Source organism: Bombyx mandarina, chromosome 17, assembly GCF_030267445.1.
Source record: "Bombyx mandarina strain Sakado chromosome 17, ASM3026744v2".
Taxonomy (NCBI): Eukaryota; Metazoa; Arthropoda; class Insecta; order Lepidoptera; family Bombycidae; genus Bombyx; species Bombyx mandarina.
The window spans coordinates 13,218,090-13,231,951 of record NC_143223.1 but is presented as its reverse complement, the minus strand read 5'-3'; the positions used below and the strand labels follow the sequence as shown (position 1 = coordinate 13,231,951).

The window sequence follows — 13,862 nt, the reverse complement described above, 5'->3', positions numbered from 1 at the left end:
ATTTCGAGATCTTTGACTTATCCTTAATCAAATTACTCGGCGAGCAAAAGAGGTTTTAGCATTTGCAATATTTATGCTGTATTAATTTTAAAATGTTTTCTTTTTCGTTACCAAATTACGCGGTACGGTAGATACAAATTTTCTAAATTCCCAAATCAAGGAAACATCACGTTCGCGATGTAATGGTATCCGTGCGAGTCGATAACAGTTTGTGTAATGATTCCGGCGTGACTGCCGTGCGTAACCATCTAGATTATAACAGAGACTAGATATACATACATAGATAACTAGATTATAACACACTTGTTATACATACATACATACAGTAATTAATCAGGATTTTACTGTAACAAACCTAACACGCTTGTGAAAACTGATAATGAAAATTTGTTTTTAGTACGCTTTTATTAGCTTCAGACGTATGTATGTTTGTAACGGAATCTTTGAACATGATTTTGACCCCCATCAAAACGTTGGATTAACTCGAAATTTAGTATACTTATTAAGGACCGATGACAATACAATATTTAAAAAAAAATTGAAAAAAACGTGAAAAAATTGAAATTCAACTAAAAAATGAAAAATAAATAATAGTTTAAAAAAAGTAACAAAACACACTTTTATAGAAAATCTAACTAAAAAATAGAAAATAAAATTTAATAAATTTTAATTAAAAATAGTGTAAGAAAAAATGATTTTATTGTAAAAAAAGCGTGGGGTGCATGGCATCAGTAGTTATAAATATTTTATGAACAGATATGAGTAGAAGGGTTATTTTGATAATATCCTGAAAAGCACCCCACGCTTTTTTTACAATGATATCATTTTTTCTTAGACTATATTTAAATCAAATTTATTAAAATTTATTGTTTAAACTACACAGGTTGTATTGTAACAGTTACCGAAATCGATAATAGCGCAGGTTACTGGTTTTAGCATGGCCCGCAGTGTTAGGTAACATGAATAAAAATCGGTTGACGCGCAAGGTTCTGCGTTGTCAAACTCCTTTGTTTTCCATTGCGTGTATGTGTAATACGTATCTAAAGTAAAATTTTGTATGTTTATTAATAAGGTTGATATATTGCCATATCATTTCAGAGAACTAAACAACTTTAACTATTTCTCCTTTGTTAAAGTATACTAAATCAAGAATTTAAATTATAAAATCTAATTTTAATGTTAGCATAATTAAAAACATCTAGTTTCGATCTCCTTTGCATGATAAAACCACAACTGACTTTATTAGGCCAGATTTCTAAATATTTTTTGTCCTCGTAAGGAAGTTGTCAATGAATGTTTAATTAATTGATTGTACTTTCTATTTAGATCGATTTTTAACGACTGAATCGCTACTTAGGTACTATTTTTAAGCATGGCAATTTTAGCTAAGTAACCATTGTTTATCGCAATGGGATAAAAAAAATTTATATCACCGTTAAACTAATCTATGTTTTATCATGTAACTTCATGCGTTCGTAGGTACAAATCACTATACACATGTTTTGATTCGCACCAAAATAGAATTCGATTTCAAAATTAATTCTAATTTTATAGTGAAAGTAAAGCTAAGAAAGAGCAAGGCACAGAAATTTCGTTCACAATGCCTAACTTGTGTTAAATACACACACTTCGTTTTGTAATAAATGTGTAGTACGTACCGGAAATGCGGAAACTAGTGTCGGGAAACGTGAATACGGGAAAGTACTATATAATCGTTAAGAATATTATTGTTTTGTTACGATATTACCTTATATTACAGTTAATTGCAAAGTATCATGTCTTTTATAATTTAAATCTTAGTCCGTAGAAGGTAGAGTTTAATTTTGGAAATATTGTTATATTTTCAATCAACAGTATTATTTTTGATCGAATATTTTAGGGACAAGGAATTTTAAACTAAAATTCGGTATTACAGAGGCTTAGCTATGCCCGATGGGCCGTATGCGCGTCTGGTTAGAATAGCAACAAAAAAAATGCCAAAATGGCCGTGTTAATATTTATGTATTTTAGTTATGCTTGACTATGTAAATAACATGAAATAAGGTTTCGCTCAAGAGTAGACAATTAGGTCAAAGGATCTAAATGTTAATTATCCGTATGTTCTATACAGCTATTGGCTAATCAGAAAGTACCTATATGCCTTAGAGTACATACTGGTACAACTTCCGTATCTTCAACGCTTTACCTACGTTTTTCTCTCTAATTTTAACTCGATAATTTCAATCACAGATACTGTTTACAAGTAGTTACGGGTGACCACCACCACCACACTGCCTGCGGCTACTGCAAAGCATCGTGTAGCTTAAGAACGACCTCAAGTCTCAAGATGTACCTACGATAGGTGTCACGTTGCGTTGCGCCACAAGTGTCTATGGTAAACTGGTCAGTCCGTCTTAGCTAATTTAAAAACGTATCTGAGTTAATTAGAAATTTCCCAACACTGATTATGGCGACTAAGCAAAGTTGTTATGATTTTTTCTATTCAAACTTAACTTAAAGTTTAAAATTTCACGTGTAATTTACATTGCATGTTCTGTTTAAAATATTTTTGTCCTAAATAAGTTTAGGAGAGTTCTAGAAGTTTCAGCGACAAATAGGTTATTAAATTCATCACAGGCACGATTTTAAATTTAACGAACTTGTTTTAAATAGGCTTCACGGAACCGGAACTCGAAAAGAAAAAAAAAATACAACAAAATATGTATTTGTATTTGAAAAAACATTAACGCGGTCCGAAATTTAACTAACGTAAAAAAACACACATACACACACACACACACGCATATGAATAAAAAAACCACAACGCTACTACTACATGTAGTGACCAAAAAAAATTAAAAATAAATTCCTCCACAAAACCTAAATACATCACACTGATATTTACTACTGATAACGCATCGAAAGTTTCACAATCTAAAAATAAATCTCACAATGCTAGTTGGGTTCTCTCCTCATCCTCGTTGGAGAGGCTGTCGCCAGATATGTCCCCGTGGTCGATTACCGAAGCGATCGACATCGTGCGCCTCCCAACACCGAGTCACGACTGACTAGTGACCAGCGAAAGCGCGCGAATCGCGAACAGAACGGACGCTAAATAATTTGTGTATTATTTTAAGACTTGAAACATTTAGATTTTAAACATATTGTTTGTCGTATGTTAATATTTTTTAATAATTAACATACATTAATATCGGAACTGTATTCGCTTTGAAACAGTATAACTTTCTATCAGTTTAAAGAGTTTGATTGTGTTCAAAGATGGTTCAAGGTCAATATTGAATAGTTAAGTTTTAATTGTAACAAAAAAAATATGTTAATTTTTCCACAATTAAATAGTATTTTAACGTGATTGTTTTAGGTTGGGATTCTTTCAACATATGAATGAGCAGAATGTTTTAATTTTCATGTGTTGTAGTTATTATTGTTATGTTCTATATTAGTGGACTGACCGAATTAGCTCTATAATGGGAGGTCCCTAAAATAAGTATAGGATGGTATCGAGCGGGTAGAGATATCGTGAGGCTCATAAAATTTGCCCCCGCAATCTATGTATATATTAATACGTGAAGCAAAAACTTTGTATCCCTTTTTAGGAAAATTGCGCGGAAGGGGGCGTATCAAAGGACAAACCCGAAATCCATACAAACTTGGGCCTGGCGTTACAGTGCTAGAATTTGGGCATAAGTTACAATACCTAAGAAGGTTGCATGAGCCCAATTTTCAGGTCTCCCAGCAATGGCCAAATTGGTAAAATCAGACAATGTTTACATTTTAGGTTATGTTTATTGTTCGAGATATTTTAATAAAAACGATATTTTTGAGGCTGTTTCCTACTAAAGATGAGTAATTTTTTACGAAACCTGTTGCAGCAACAGGTTGCTTTAAAATAAAAAAACCTGTCACGAGAATCGCGCGTTAGGTTGTTTACGAAAACGAAGAAAGCCAAAAATTAAAAAGAACGTAATGCGAAACGCGCTGCGCACGAAATGATTTTTTTAAGGGATTTTATGACCTGGTAACTAAGACCTTTAGGTCAGTCTTATTTTAATTTTAATGAAAACTTTTTTATATGAAAAACTATATTTATATGATAACCTTTTTATATAAAATATAATCATTACGTGCTCCCATATTATCTCATCACATTTCATTTCATTTTATTTCATGCATTTTTATTTTTATTTTTTATTGCTTAGATACCCATCGACGAGCTCACAGCCCACCTGATGTTAAGTGGTTACTGGAGCTCATAGACATCTACGACGTAAATGCGCCACCCACCTTGAGATATAAGTTCTAAGGTCTCAGTATAGTTACAACGGCTGCCCCGCCCTTCAAACCGAAACGCATTACTGCTTTACGGCAAAAATAGGCGGGCGGGAGGCGCGGACTCACAAGAGATCCTACCACCAGTAAAATTATTAATGTAACTACACCATAGAAAAACTCAAAGTACCAAATCGACTTTTTCATGTTATATTTAAGATTGCCAGTTGAAAATATTTTGAATTGCCGCAGTTGCCGACATGATTTCGTGTCATAACTAAATGGCACAGTTATTTATTTCTTTTAATGATTTTTGTTAGTAGATTTTGGTGCTTTACGTTACGTTATTCAATGAGATTAAGCTTATAGTCTGGCCAGCAAATCATGGCACAACTAAATAGCGGCAATCCAAAATATCTTCAGTTGGCAACATTAAAGATAACATAACACGATTTGATACATTTGGGTTTTTCTATGGCATAGTCACATTAATATAAAAATGCAAAACTACCCTTTCATGCTATATATAATGTTGTCAGTTGTAGATATTTTGAATTGCCGCCATTGTAAGTAGTTGTGTCACGATTCGATGGCCATGCTCTATTTACATTGATTAAAATACCTATAAAAACAGTCATTTATCCTAAAGCAAAAGAGTATTAATTATTTTTTACACTCGATTTCCACTAAATCGATCCTATTTTATGGATGCTCTAATTCTAATCCGCACGTTTGTGGAGCTAGTTACGTATATTGAAATAAGTGTTGCAGATGTTTACAAAGATTGTTTAAAACAAAAAATTGAATTCAACTTATTTTCTACACTTGGCCATTGTCAATGAAGCTAAGATTTCAATAGGTTAATCAAGCAAAATAGACGAATTTTTTGGTACATATCCCATTCGTGTAACGCTTAGGCCCAAAATGGGGTTTCTCCTTTCCTACACTTATAGAGAATATAGAGAAGAAGTGCAGAATGTTATCTTTTTTTAATTATCCATAAAAAATATTATTAAAACAATAAACAAAAAAAACATTATACACACTATTGTGTTTTTGACACTATTCATATTATGAATAAACTCTATAGGTATTTATTGTCAAACTTTTGTTATTGTTTAAAGTCTGTGGTCAAATTGAGAATAGATTAATATTGTTTGTTTTTAATATTATTTTTCTATAGTAAATGGCGAAATCTGTGATTATAGAAGTATAATAAATAGTCTTCGACAATAGAACCATAATAATGTTCAAACTTATAATTTCAATTAATTATATATTATAGTCGAATTCGACTAGGTACTGCGGGACCATTAGTACTTATTAATAAATGACATTTAATAAATTACAACCACACTATCCTCAGTGTAACGACTAAGCAGCGTATTAGACTACATTGTTTTTTTTATGTTTGAGAGATTACTGTTGGCCCGGAGGCCTTTCCAGTTTTACCACGGCACGTGGGCGAGCAAAGGCTCAGCCAGGAGGGGTGGAATTTGCTAACAGCTGCCCGAGCGCCTCCGTAGTAGAACTAACAACTCAAGAGTAGCTGCTTCGCGAATGAATCTACTACCGGATCGGAATCGCGACAGGCTGAGAAGATCCGACGAGAAACTCAGCGAGCTGATGTTTAGGTTAGGTTGCACGACGAACTCTTTGCGGAGTTCGACGAGTACGGTTACCGGGGTCCCTACTCCTAGTGTTAGAGCTATAGGTGTCTAATGCAAGGGTTATTGGATCTGATGGATCCTTAAGGACGTGTCTAGGGCGTCAACGGTGACTAGCTCCTGCGTGATCATGATTCGGGGAGTAGTCAGCGGCGGCAACGATAAGGCGATTATCATGACGCATTGAAGTAACTACATTGGCAGGAGGCGACGACATATGGGATTTTCTATCGATTCAACTTGCCGTCTATTTTGAGAATATGCGCAGATATTTTAGATATTAGAATAAAAAAATAATATGATAAAAAAATACATTAATATTACAGAAATTTATATGCAATAGAAACTTTATTCACCAATTTTATGAATTGTGTGATTATTTTTATAGTGACTCTTTATATCTTATTTAATTAGTACTTAAGACAAATAATACTAATACGAATTTAATACGAAAAAAGATTTTTGAAGTCGTCGTGACCTAACGGATAAGACGTCCGGTGCATTCGTGTTGAGCGATCCCGCAGGCGGGTACCAATTTTTCTAATGAAATACGTACTCAACAAATGTTCACGATTGATTTCCACGGTGAAGGAATAACATCGTGTAATAAAAATGAAACCCGCAAAATTATAATTTGCGTAATTACTGGTGGTAGGACCTCTTGTGAGTCCGCACGGATGGGTACCACCACCCGCCTATTTCTGTCGTGAAGCGGTGATGCGTTTCGGTTTGAAGGGTGGAGCAGCCGTTGTAACTATAATTGAGACCTTGGAACTTATATCTCAAGGTGGGTGGCGCATTTGCGTTGTGGATGTCTATGGGCTCCAGTAACCACTTAAAACCAGGTGGGCTGTGAGCTCGTCCACTCATCTAAGCAATAAATAAATAAAAAAGATACAGCAAAAGGTGCCCCCTACCTTCGTCGGCATGACGAAGGTAGGGCGCATCTCATGGTAAGTGCTTAGCGTCGCCCATGGACGTCAGCCATGCTAAGGGCTGAGCCAAGCCGCTGCCTACCGTTACGTACTCTCCACAAGCCTCGTTTGAAGAAAGACGTGTCATAGCGCAAATGTGTTTGCATTGTTTGTAAAGTACGGTAAGACGGGAACAGAAATCCGTTCGTAATCATTACGTTTTTGCTGTGTAATCCGAAAGCGTTTTTGAAAGCACAAGGTTAGAGGCGCAATGATTAAGCTTACTTTTTTTAAACATTCTAAAATCAATCAAACATTCGCTCTTCGAGAATATTCTTTGAGTAATATTAAGGCGACTAAAAATCATATCATTAAAATTGTGACGCTATCTATATATATTAATATGTAAAGAAAAAACTTTGTACCCATTGACGGAGGGCTATGAAATTTCTCACACTTATAGAGAATATAGAAAAGAAGTGCAGAATGATAATATTTTTTTAAAATTATGCTTATACAATACATTAAATCAATAAAAAAAAAACATTGCACACACTACCATGTATTTGACACACACGCACACATATGTACTCTTTTCTTTATTGCTAAAATCTGTGGTCTAATTGAGAATAGATTAAAATTGTTTTAATTTCATTTTTAGATTGTTTGTTTTAATGTTATTTGTCTATATCTATCTTGGAAAATTTTGTGACAATAGAACCATAATAAAGTCGAAACTTACAATTTTAATTAATTATAGTCGAATTTCGACTACTGGGAGACCACTAGTAAAGGTTACTAAGAAAACTAATAAAATATTAACATTTCTGAGTTCCGTCTATTGTCGGATGTACCAATGAGCACGCAGTCCAGAGCTACCGATACGCAACTTCAGAAGGCATAACGGAAATTTCGAGTCAATTATAAATTTCCAACGTACCTTTTGTGACAATAGAACCATAATAAAATCTAAACTTACAGTTTTAATTAATTATAGTCGAATTTCGACTACTGGGAGACCACTAGTAAAGATTACTAAGAAAACTAATAAAATATTAACATTTCTGAGTTCCGTCTATTGTCGGATGTACCAATGAGCACGCAGTCCAGAGCTATCGATACGCAACTTCATAGGAACGCAAGGCATAACGGAAATTTCGAGGCAATTATAAATTTCCAACGTACGTAATATAAACTATAATACTTTTACGTATTAATTTCGCGTTTTTTTTTTTTTTTCATTATATCGAGAGGTGAAAGGCTATTTGGTTTAAACGACTTTCCGCTTAATACGCGACATTTATCTTTGTAATGAAAGGTGCGTTTTATTTGATACTAGCTGACCCGGCAGACTTCGTAGTGCCTCAATCGATAAATAAAAGATCTAAACTTTTATATAGAATAAACTTAAAACAAACAAAAGGAATCCGTCCGACGGGGGACACGTCAAAGGGAAAACAAAATTGTTATTTTTATTTAATTCCGAGAATTTTCATATTTTTATACCTTTTAAACCTTCTCTGGACTTCTACAAATAATTCAAGACCAAAATTAGCCAAATCGGTCAAGCCGTTTTCATGTTATGTCGTGACAACGGAAAACCGGTTTCATTTTTATATATATAGATTAGTACTAACAGTTCGATGTTTTTAATTGAACTTCAATTAAGTTTACTCCATTCAAAGAGCTGAACAATTTTTTTTTGTTACGTTTATTCTTTCCTGATTTTAAACTTTAAATGTCTCCTCTCCTGTAAAGTTGCAAAATTGTTGTTTAAGACTTTCTCGCCCCTCGATATTATTTCCGACATTTTGAATACTTTACGATTTTCGTGATCACGGACGACATCACAACATCTACATTAAATTATACGCTTCTTTATACTTAAAGTAATGCTTGGACAACGCTTGTTTAAATGCTTCGACTACCGCCTTTAACGGGGCTCTTTATAGTACAATTTTACAAAGGAAGAAATTAAAATAATTCACCACACATACACGTTTAAGAACAACACTAGTTTTTAAATTAAACGTCAATGCAAATAACCGTTGCGCGCTAATTTAATTACTTATTTATCACTACTCTGTGGCACTATTTGTTGTCAATTATTTTGACAGTTAAAAATTTTTTTTAAATGGAGTTAATGATTTGGTAGCTAACACCTTTAGGTCAAGTCTTATTTTAATTTAAATGATACGTAACTTTTTTATATGAAAATGATATTATGAAATGAAATGAAAAGTTGATTATTATGAAACATGGCGTGAAAAGAAATGAAATGAGATGAGATCATGTGGAATGAAGTATAATCTCCGTAAAATGGTGGTCATTTATTGAGATTTATTCAGAGGACTTTTTGGAGGATCCCGAGAAGTTACGTCCAGCGGCTTTGTTTCATTTTCCCACATTTGTGCACTTTCACAGATATTAAACAGTTAATAAACCACCATTATTACATATTTAAACCGGAAGAAACACTAAATAGACAAAATAAAACAAATCACACAACATCACTCCTCACGTTCCCGCCTTAAAAAGTCTTAAAATATGTATGTACTAACATTCTGTTCTTGAGGCGTGCTGCGGCTGCACACGGCATGGTGGAAGACTACGAGACTTGATGTGGATACGGACAGAACGTTCTGCACCAATGGCCGATGAGAACAGACTAGGGCTACCCCACTTATCGCTATTTTTTTAACGGCTCATTGTTTTCGGTGAAACACCCGAAATTACCTAATGATACGAATATCTGTTGCGACAATCTTATTGTTCGTTTTGATCGTGTGTGTGTATGTGTGTGTGTGTGATGGCCCGGCTCAGTTTCGGCGGTTACTAAGTTTTATTTTGTTATGCTTATATAATTTTAATTACTGTTAGTTGAGGAATTACGGTTGACCGCCATCCAAGGGGTAATGAGGGAACGATTGCAGATTTTTTTTTACCAAATATTAATGTTGATTACACATCGCACCTTTAAAATTGAATTGACTTAATCCGAAATTCTTGTTTTTTGGTAAACGCCAAAAATGCATTTGAAGAATTGTAATTTGTACAGTTTCGATTTTAATACTTTAAGCCTTAAAGCGCACAGCTTCAAGTTTAAAGCATGCGCTTAATTTCAACGAGACGGTAAGTACACATTGCCCTTTTCTCGGCTAAAATTTAAATTTAATTTTGAATTTTAAAAACTTAATTTTATAAACTGCTATTATAGAATACATGTCTGTAAGTCGTTCAATGAATTTAACTCATTTTCTTAAAATTTCTAGTTAAGCCACTTTAATCCTAAAGGTGCGACATTAACGTTGTAATATATGCTACGTATTAATTACAATTAGTTTTATTAATCGTTGCGTAATTTTTAAAGAGTTCAAAAATCATATTTTAGCTTTTTTTCCCTACCAGCTCTGATAGCCTTGAGAGACATCGCACGCAATGTGTTGCATTTAAAAATTATCTGCAGAGTGGATGCAGTGTCGCGTTCATTAATTGATACGCACTTATCCATATGTACATATTATGTATATCTCTAAGGCGATTTGTTTTTATTACCTAAATAATCAAAGGACCGCTTAGTTTAACTGATAGTAAGCGAGAAAGAAGAAAAAGTTTAAATGTGATAAAATTTCAGACTACCCTCTCTTTATTTTAGTTGTCTATTTAATTTTAACTATAATATATTTTTTTTAAGAGATTTTATGACCTGGTATCTGAGACCTTTAAGTCATGTCTTATTTTAATTTATATTATTCATATTTTTATGAAAAATGATATTATGGAGTGAAATGAAATGAAGATGATTAATTTTAGACACTAATCAACTGGGATGAAATTAAATGAAATGAATTGAGATGATATGGGTTGAAATATAATCTCAGTAAAATGGTGGTCATTTACTAAGATTTTTTCAGTGGACTTTTTGGGAGGTTCCCGAGAAGTTACGTCCAGCGGCTTTGTTTCATTTTCCCACATTTGTGCACTTTCACAGATATTAAACAGTTAATAAACCACCATTATTACACATTTAAACCCGAAGAAACACTAAATAGACAAAACAAAACAAATCACACAACTTCACTCCTCGCGTTCCCGCCAAAAATTCGATTTAACTATATAACAGGCTTATAATATCACCCTTCAAAATACGAAAGTAATAACATACATGGGCAACCCTAAAGCTCAGTATGTTGAAACAGAAGTGTATCATTTCTTGGAAGACTCAGGATTCATGCATTCAATGTTAAACAGTAACCCACGGTTTTCAACTAGCATTGTTTGAGTACATTTCAAATTGCACATATAATTACGTTTTATTAATGTGTATTACGGTTAACTGTAATCTGTTATAGTTGAAGGTTTTTTTTTTTAAATGTCATATAAAAATATATGGGGATGGTATGGCGAAATCTAGTGGATATTTAGTTTAACAATAAAATCTTTTTTTTTCCAAAAAAAAAAACTATTCGTAACATCGTCATGTCAATTTTATTGTCATTTATATTTTCTTATGTTAAATTAAAATTAGTGTGCCAGTGTGAATTGGCAAAAAAGTATCGATCTTCTCACTTATCTATACTAATCTATAGATCTACAGTGGTTTTTACGGATGTTCCGTTATAACTACTGAACCATGCATCCGATTGACTTGAAACTTGGTATCCATGTAGAAACTACATGTACTTAATAGATAGGTTAATATTTATATGAGTGTTGGATTCCCTAATAATAATGACAATAAATAATAATGTTAATTTTAAATGCCTAGCGAAGCGGGCGAGTACGGCTAGTAGTAAATTTTTGTACGTATTTTCAGTGATCCTTAGCCTGAACATTTTAGTCCTAGATATTTCTGTTATTATTATCCGTTTTACTGTTGAGTGTAGTGGCGAACAGGAATACGCCACCACTCCATCTCTTCACACTGGCTTTCTAAAGAAAACTAAGATAGTTGTTGGAGAGTGGGCAGAAGCGTGCTCCGAGTCTTATACAAGTGTACTGCGATCTGTCCATTTCTGTCGCGAAGCAGTCATCAGTTCCGATTTGAAGGGTAGTTAGTACAGCCGTTATATTACAGAGCTTAGACCTCAACCTCATACGCCTCGACGCGGGGTCGGTATTCACTGTGTGATGTCAAAGAGCTTCAATGAGCTGCGAGAGCGACCACTCATCTAAACAAACAAACAAACAAACAAAACACAAACACAAAACTCTCTTTGATAGCTGTGCTATGACCTTCTCCAAACGGAGTTTAAGCAGAGTCTACTAAGTCTCCTTTATGGCAGATAGTAACCTCCCAATCGTAATTATGTTTTTTTTATTGCTTAGATGGGTGGACGAGCTCACAGCCCACCTGGTGTTAAGTGGTTACTGGAGCACATAGACATCTACAACGTAAATGCACCACCCACCTTGACATATAAGTTCTAAGGTCTCTAGTATAGTTACAGCGGCTGCCCCACCGAAACGCATTACTGCTTCACGGCAGAAATAGGCGGGGTGGTGGTACCTACCCGCGTGGACTCACAAGTAGTCCTACCATCAGTAAGACATAATAAATGTTCAGACGCAATAAATGGCATGATATATTTTTTTCTTAACCAAGCAGGCAGGCACCAATGTTTTTAATAAAATACGTACTTAACAAATTTTCACGAACAACTTGCAAAAATAGTAATATGCGTAATGGCTCCGATGACCCTTGATACCAGGTAGGCGTGAGCTCGTATATCCATCTCAGCAATAATATATAAAAATACCTGTATAACCCTGGCAAAGCTCTTCTTCAAAGCAATTTTAATAATATGACAAAAACGCTTTATATGATATCAAAATGTTTTAAGCTTGTGCAAAAAAAATATAGAGCGAATAATTTTGAAAAGCCTTTTAAATAATCATTTAGAAAGTTAACCAGTGAAGGTTTAAAAAAAATTTTTTTTTGAAAAAAATTAATGATTTTTGAAACCATAACGTCCGAAGCTGTTGTTCATTATCTATTATTACCTCTGGGGGATTTTGTCGGCTAGCCCGTAACCCGAGATTGTTTTGGTTCGTACAGAACGCCATCTATACTTCACAGACTGAAATAACTTTACAAATCATTAAAATAACAGACGCTTGTGCGTTTAAAATATTACGTTTGAAACTTGAAGTTCTTTTTTTTCCTGCCTATGCTGATAGCCTTGAGAGGCTATTTCAGCTTCTCCTTGACCTATAAGGTGAGCTCTCGGGGCTCAAACTGCTACATTGACCCTACCAAGAGCAGTGCTTCGCAGAATCTACCACTGGATCGGAAACGCGACCCACTAAGAAGATCTAGCGAGAAACTCAGTAGGCTGTGTCTATGGGTTAATTTACCCGTCGAGCCCTTCGTCTCAAGCGACGGGTTCGGCGAGGACGCTTGAAGTTCAGTGATCACACGACACACGCATACAGCGCCGTCACTTGAACCCAGTCGGATGATATTCCGGTAAACACCTATCAACGCCAAACATAGATTACGTATAAAAACCATTTGAACTGGTATAGATCGCGTTTTTATGTTCATTTAAAAATAATAATACCTTACTGTTATTATAATTATGTAATAATATTATACTTATGACAACACTCAACGTTTTTCGGCCAGTTAAAAAAATTAGCACGAAATGAAATACAAGTCATTTGTGTACGCGTATTGGGTACTAAACGTAATAAATTAGCAATTACAATTTACACTTTGCTGATAATTTATCGATCGAACATCAATTTAGATTTAGTGCTAACGAAACGCAGGTAATTAAGCACGCCGATATCTATACTAATAGGTATTTGGCAACTGAACGTATTGAATACACTTTTACGTAATCCTTTGATTTTCATGAACTTAATTAAATTTGATTGAACGAACAATATGATTGCTTTTTCGTCGTCTTCGTTTTATTTACGAGTAATCATTATACATACAGTGTAAATATGGATACATTATGGAACATGAATTAAGTAAATAGTAAAAGTATACGAATGTATCTGAATA

At 34.1% G+C, this 13,862-nt stretch overlaps 1 protein-coding gene across 1 annotated transcript in view; it reads right to left on the bottom strand.

Annotated features, from left to right (window-relative positions):
* Positions 1-13,862, bottom strand: part of Myo10A (unconventional myosin 10A) — a 138,836-nt gene that overhangs the window by 13,092 nt on the left and 111,882 nt on the right. The window lies entirely within an intron of this gene.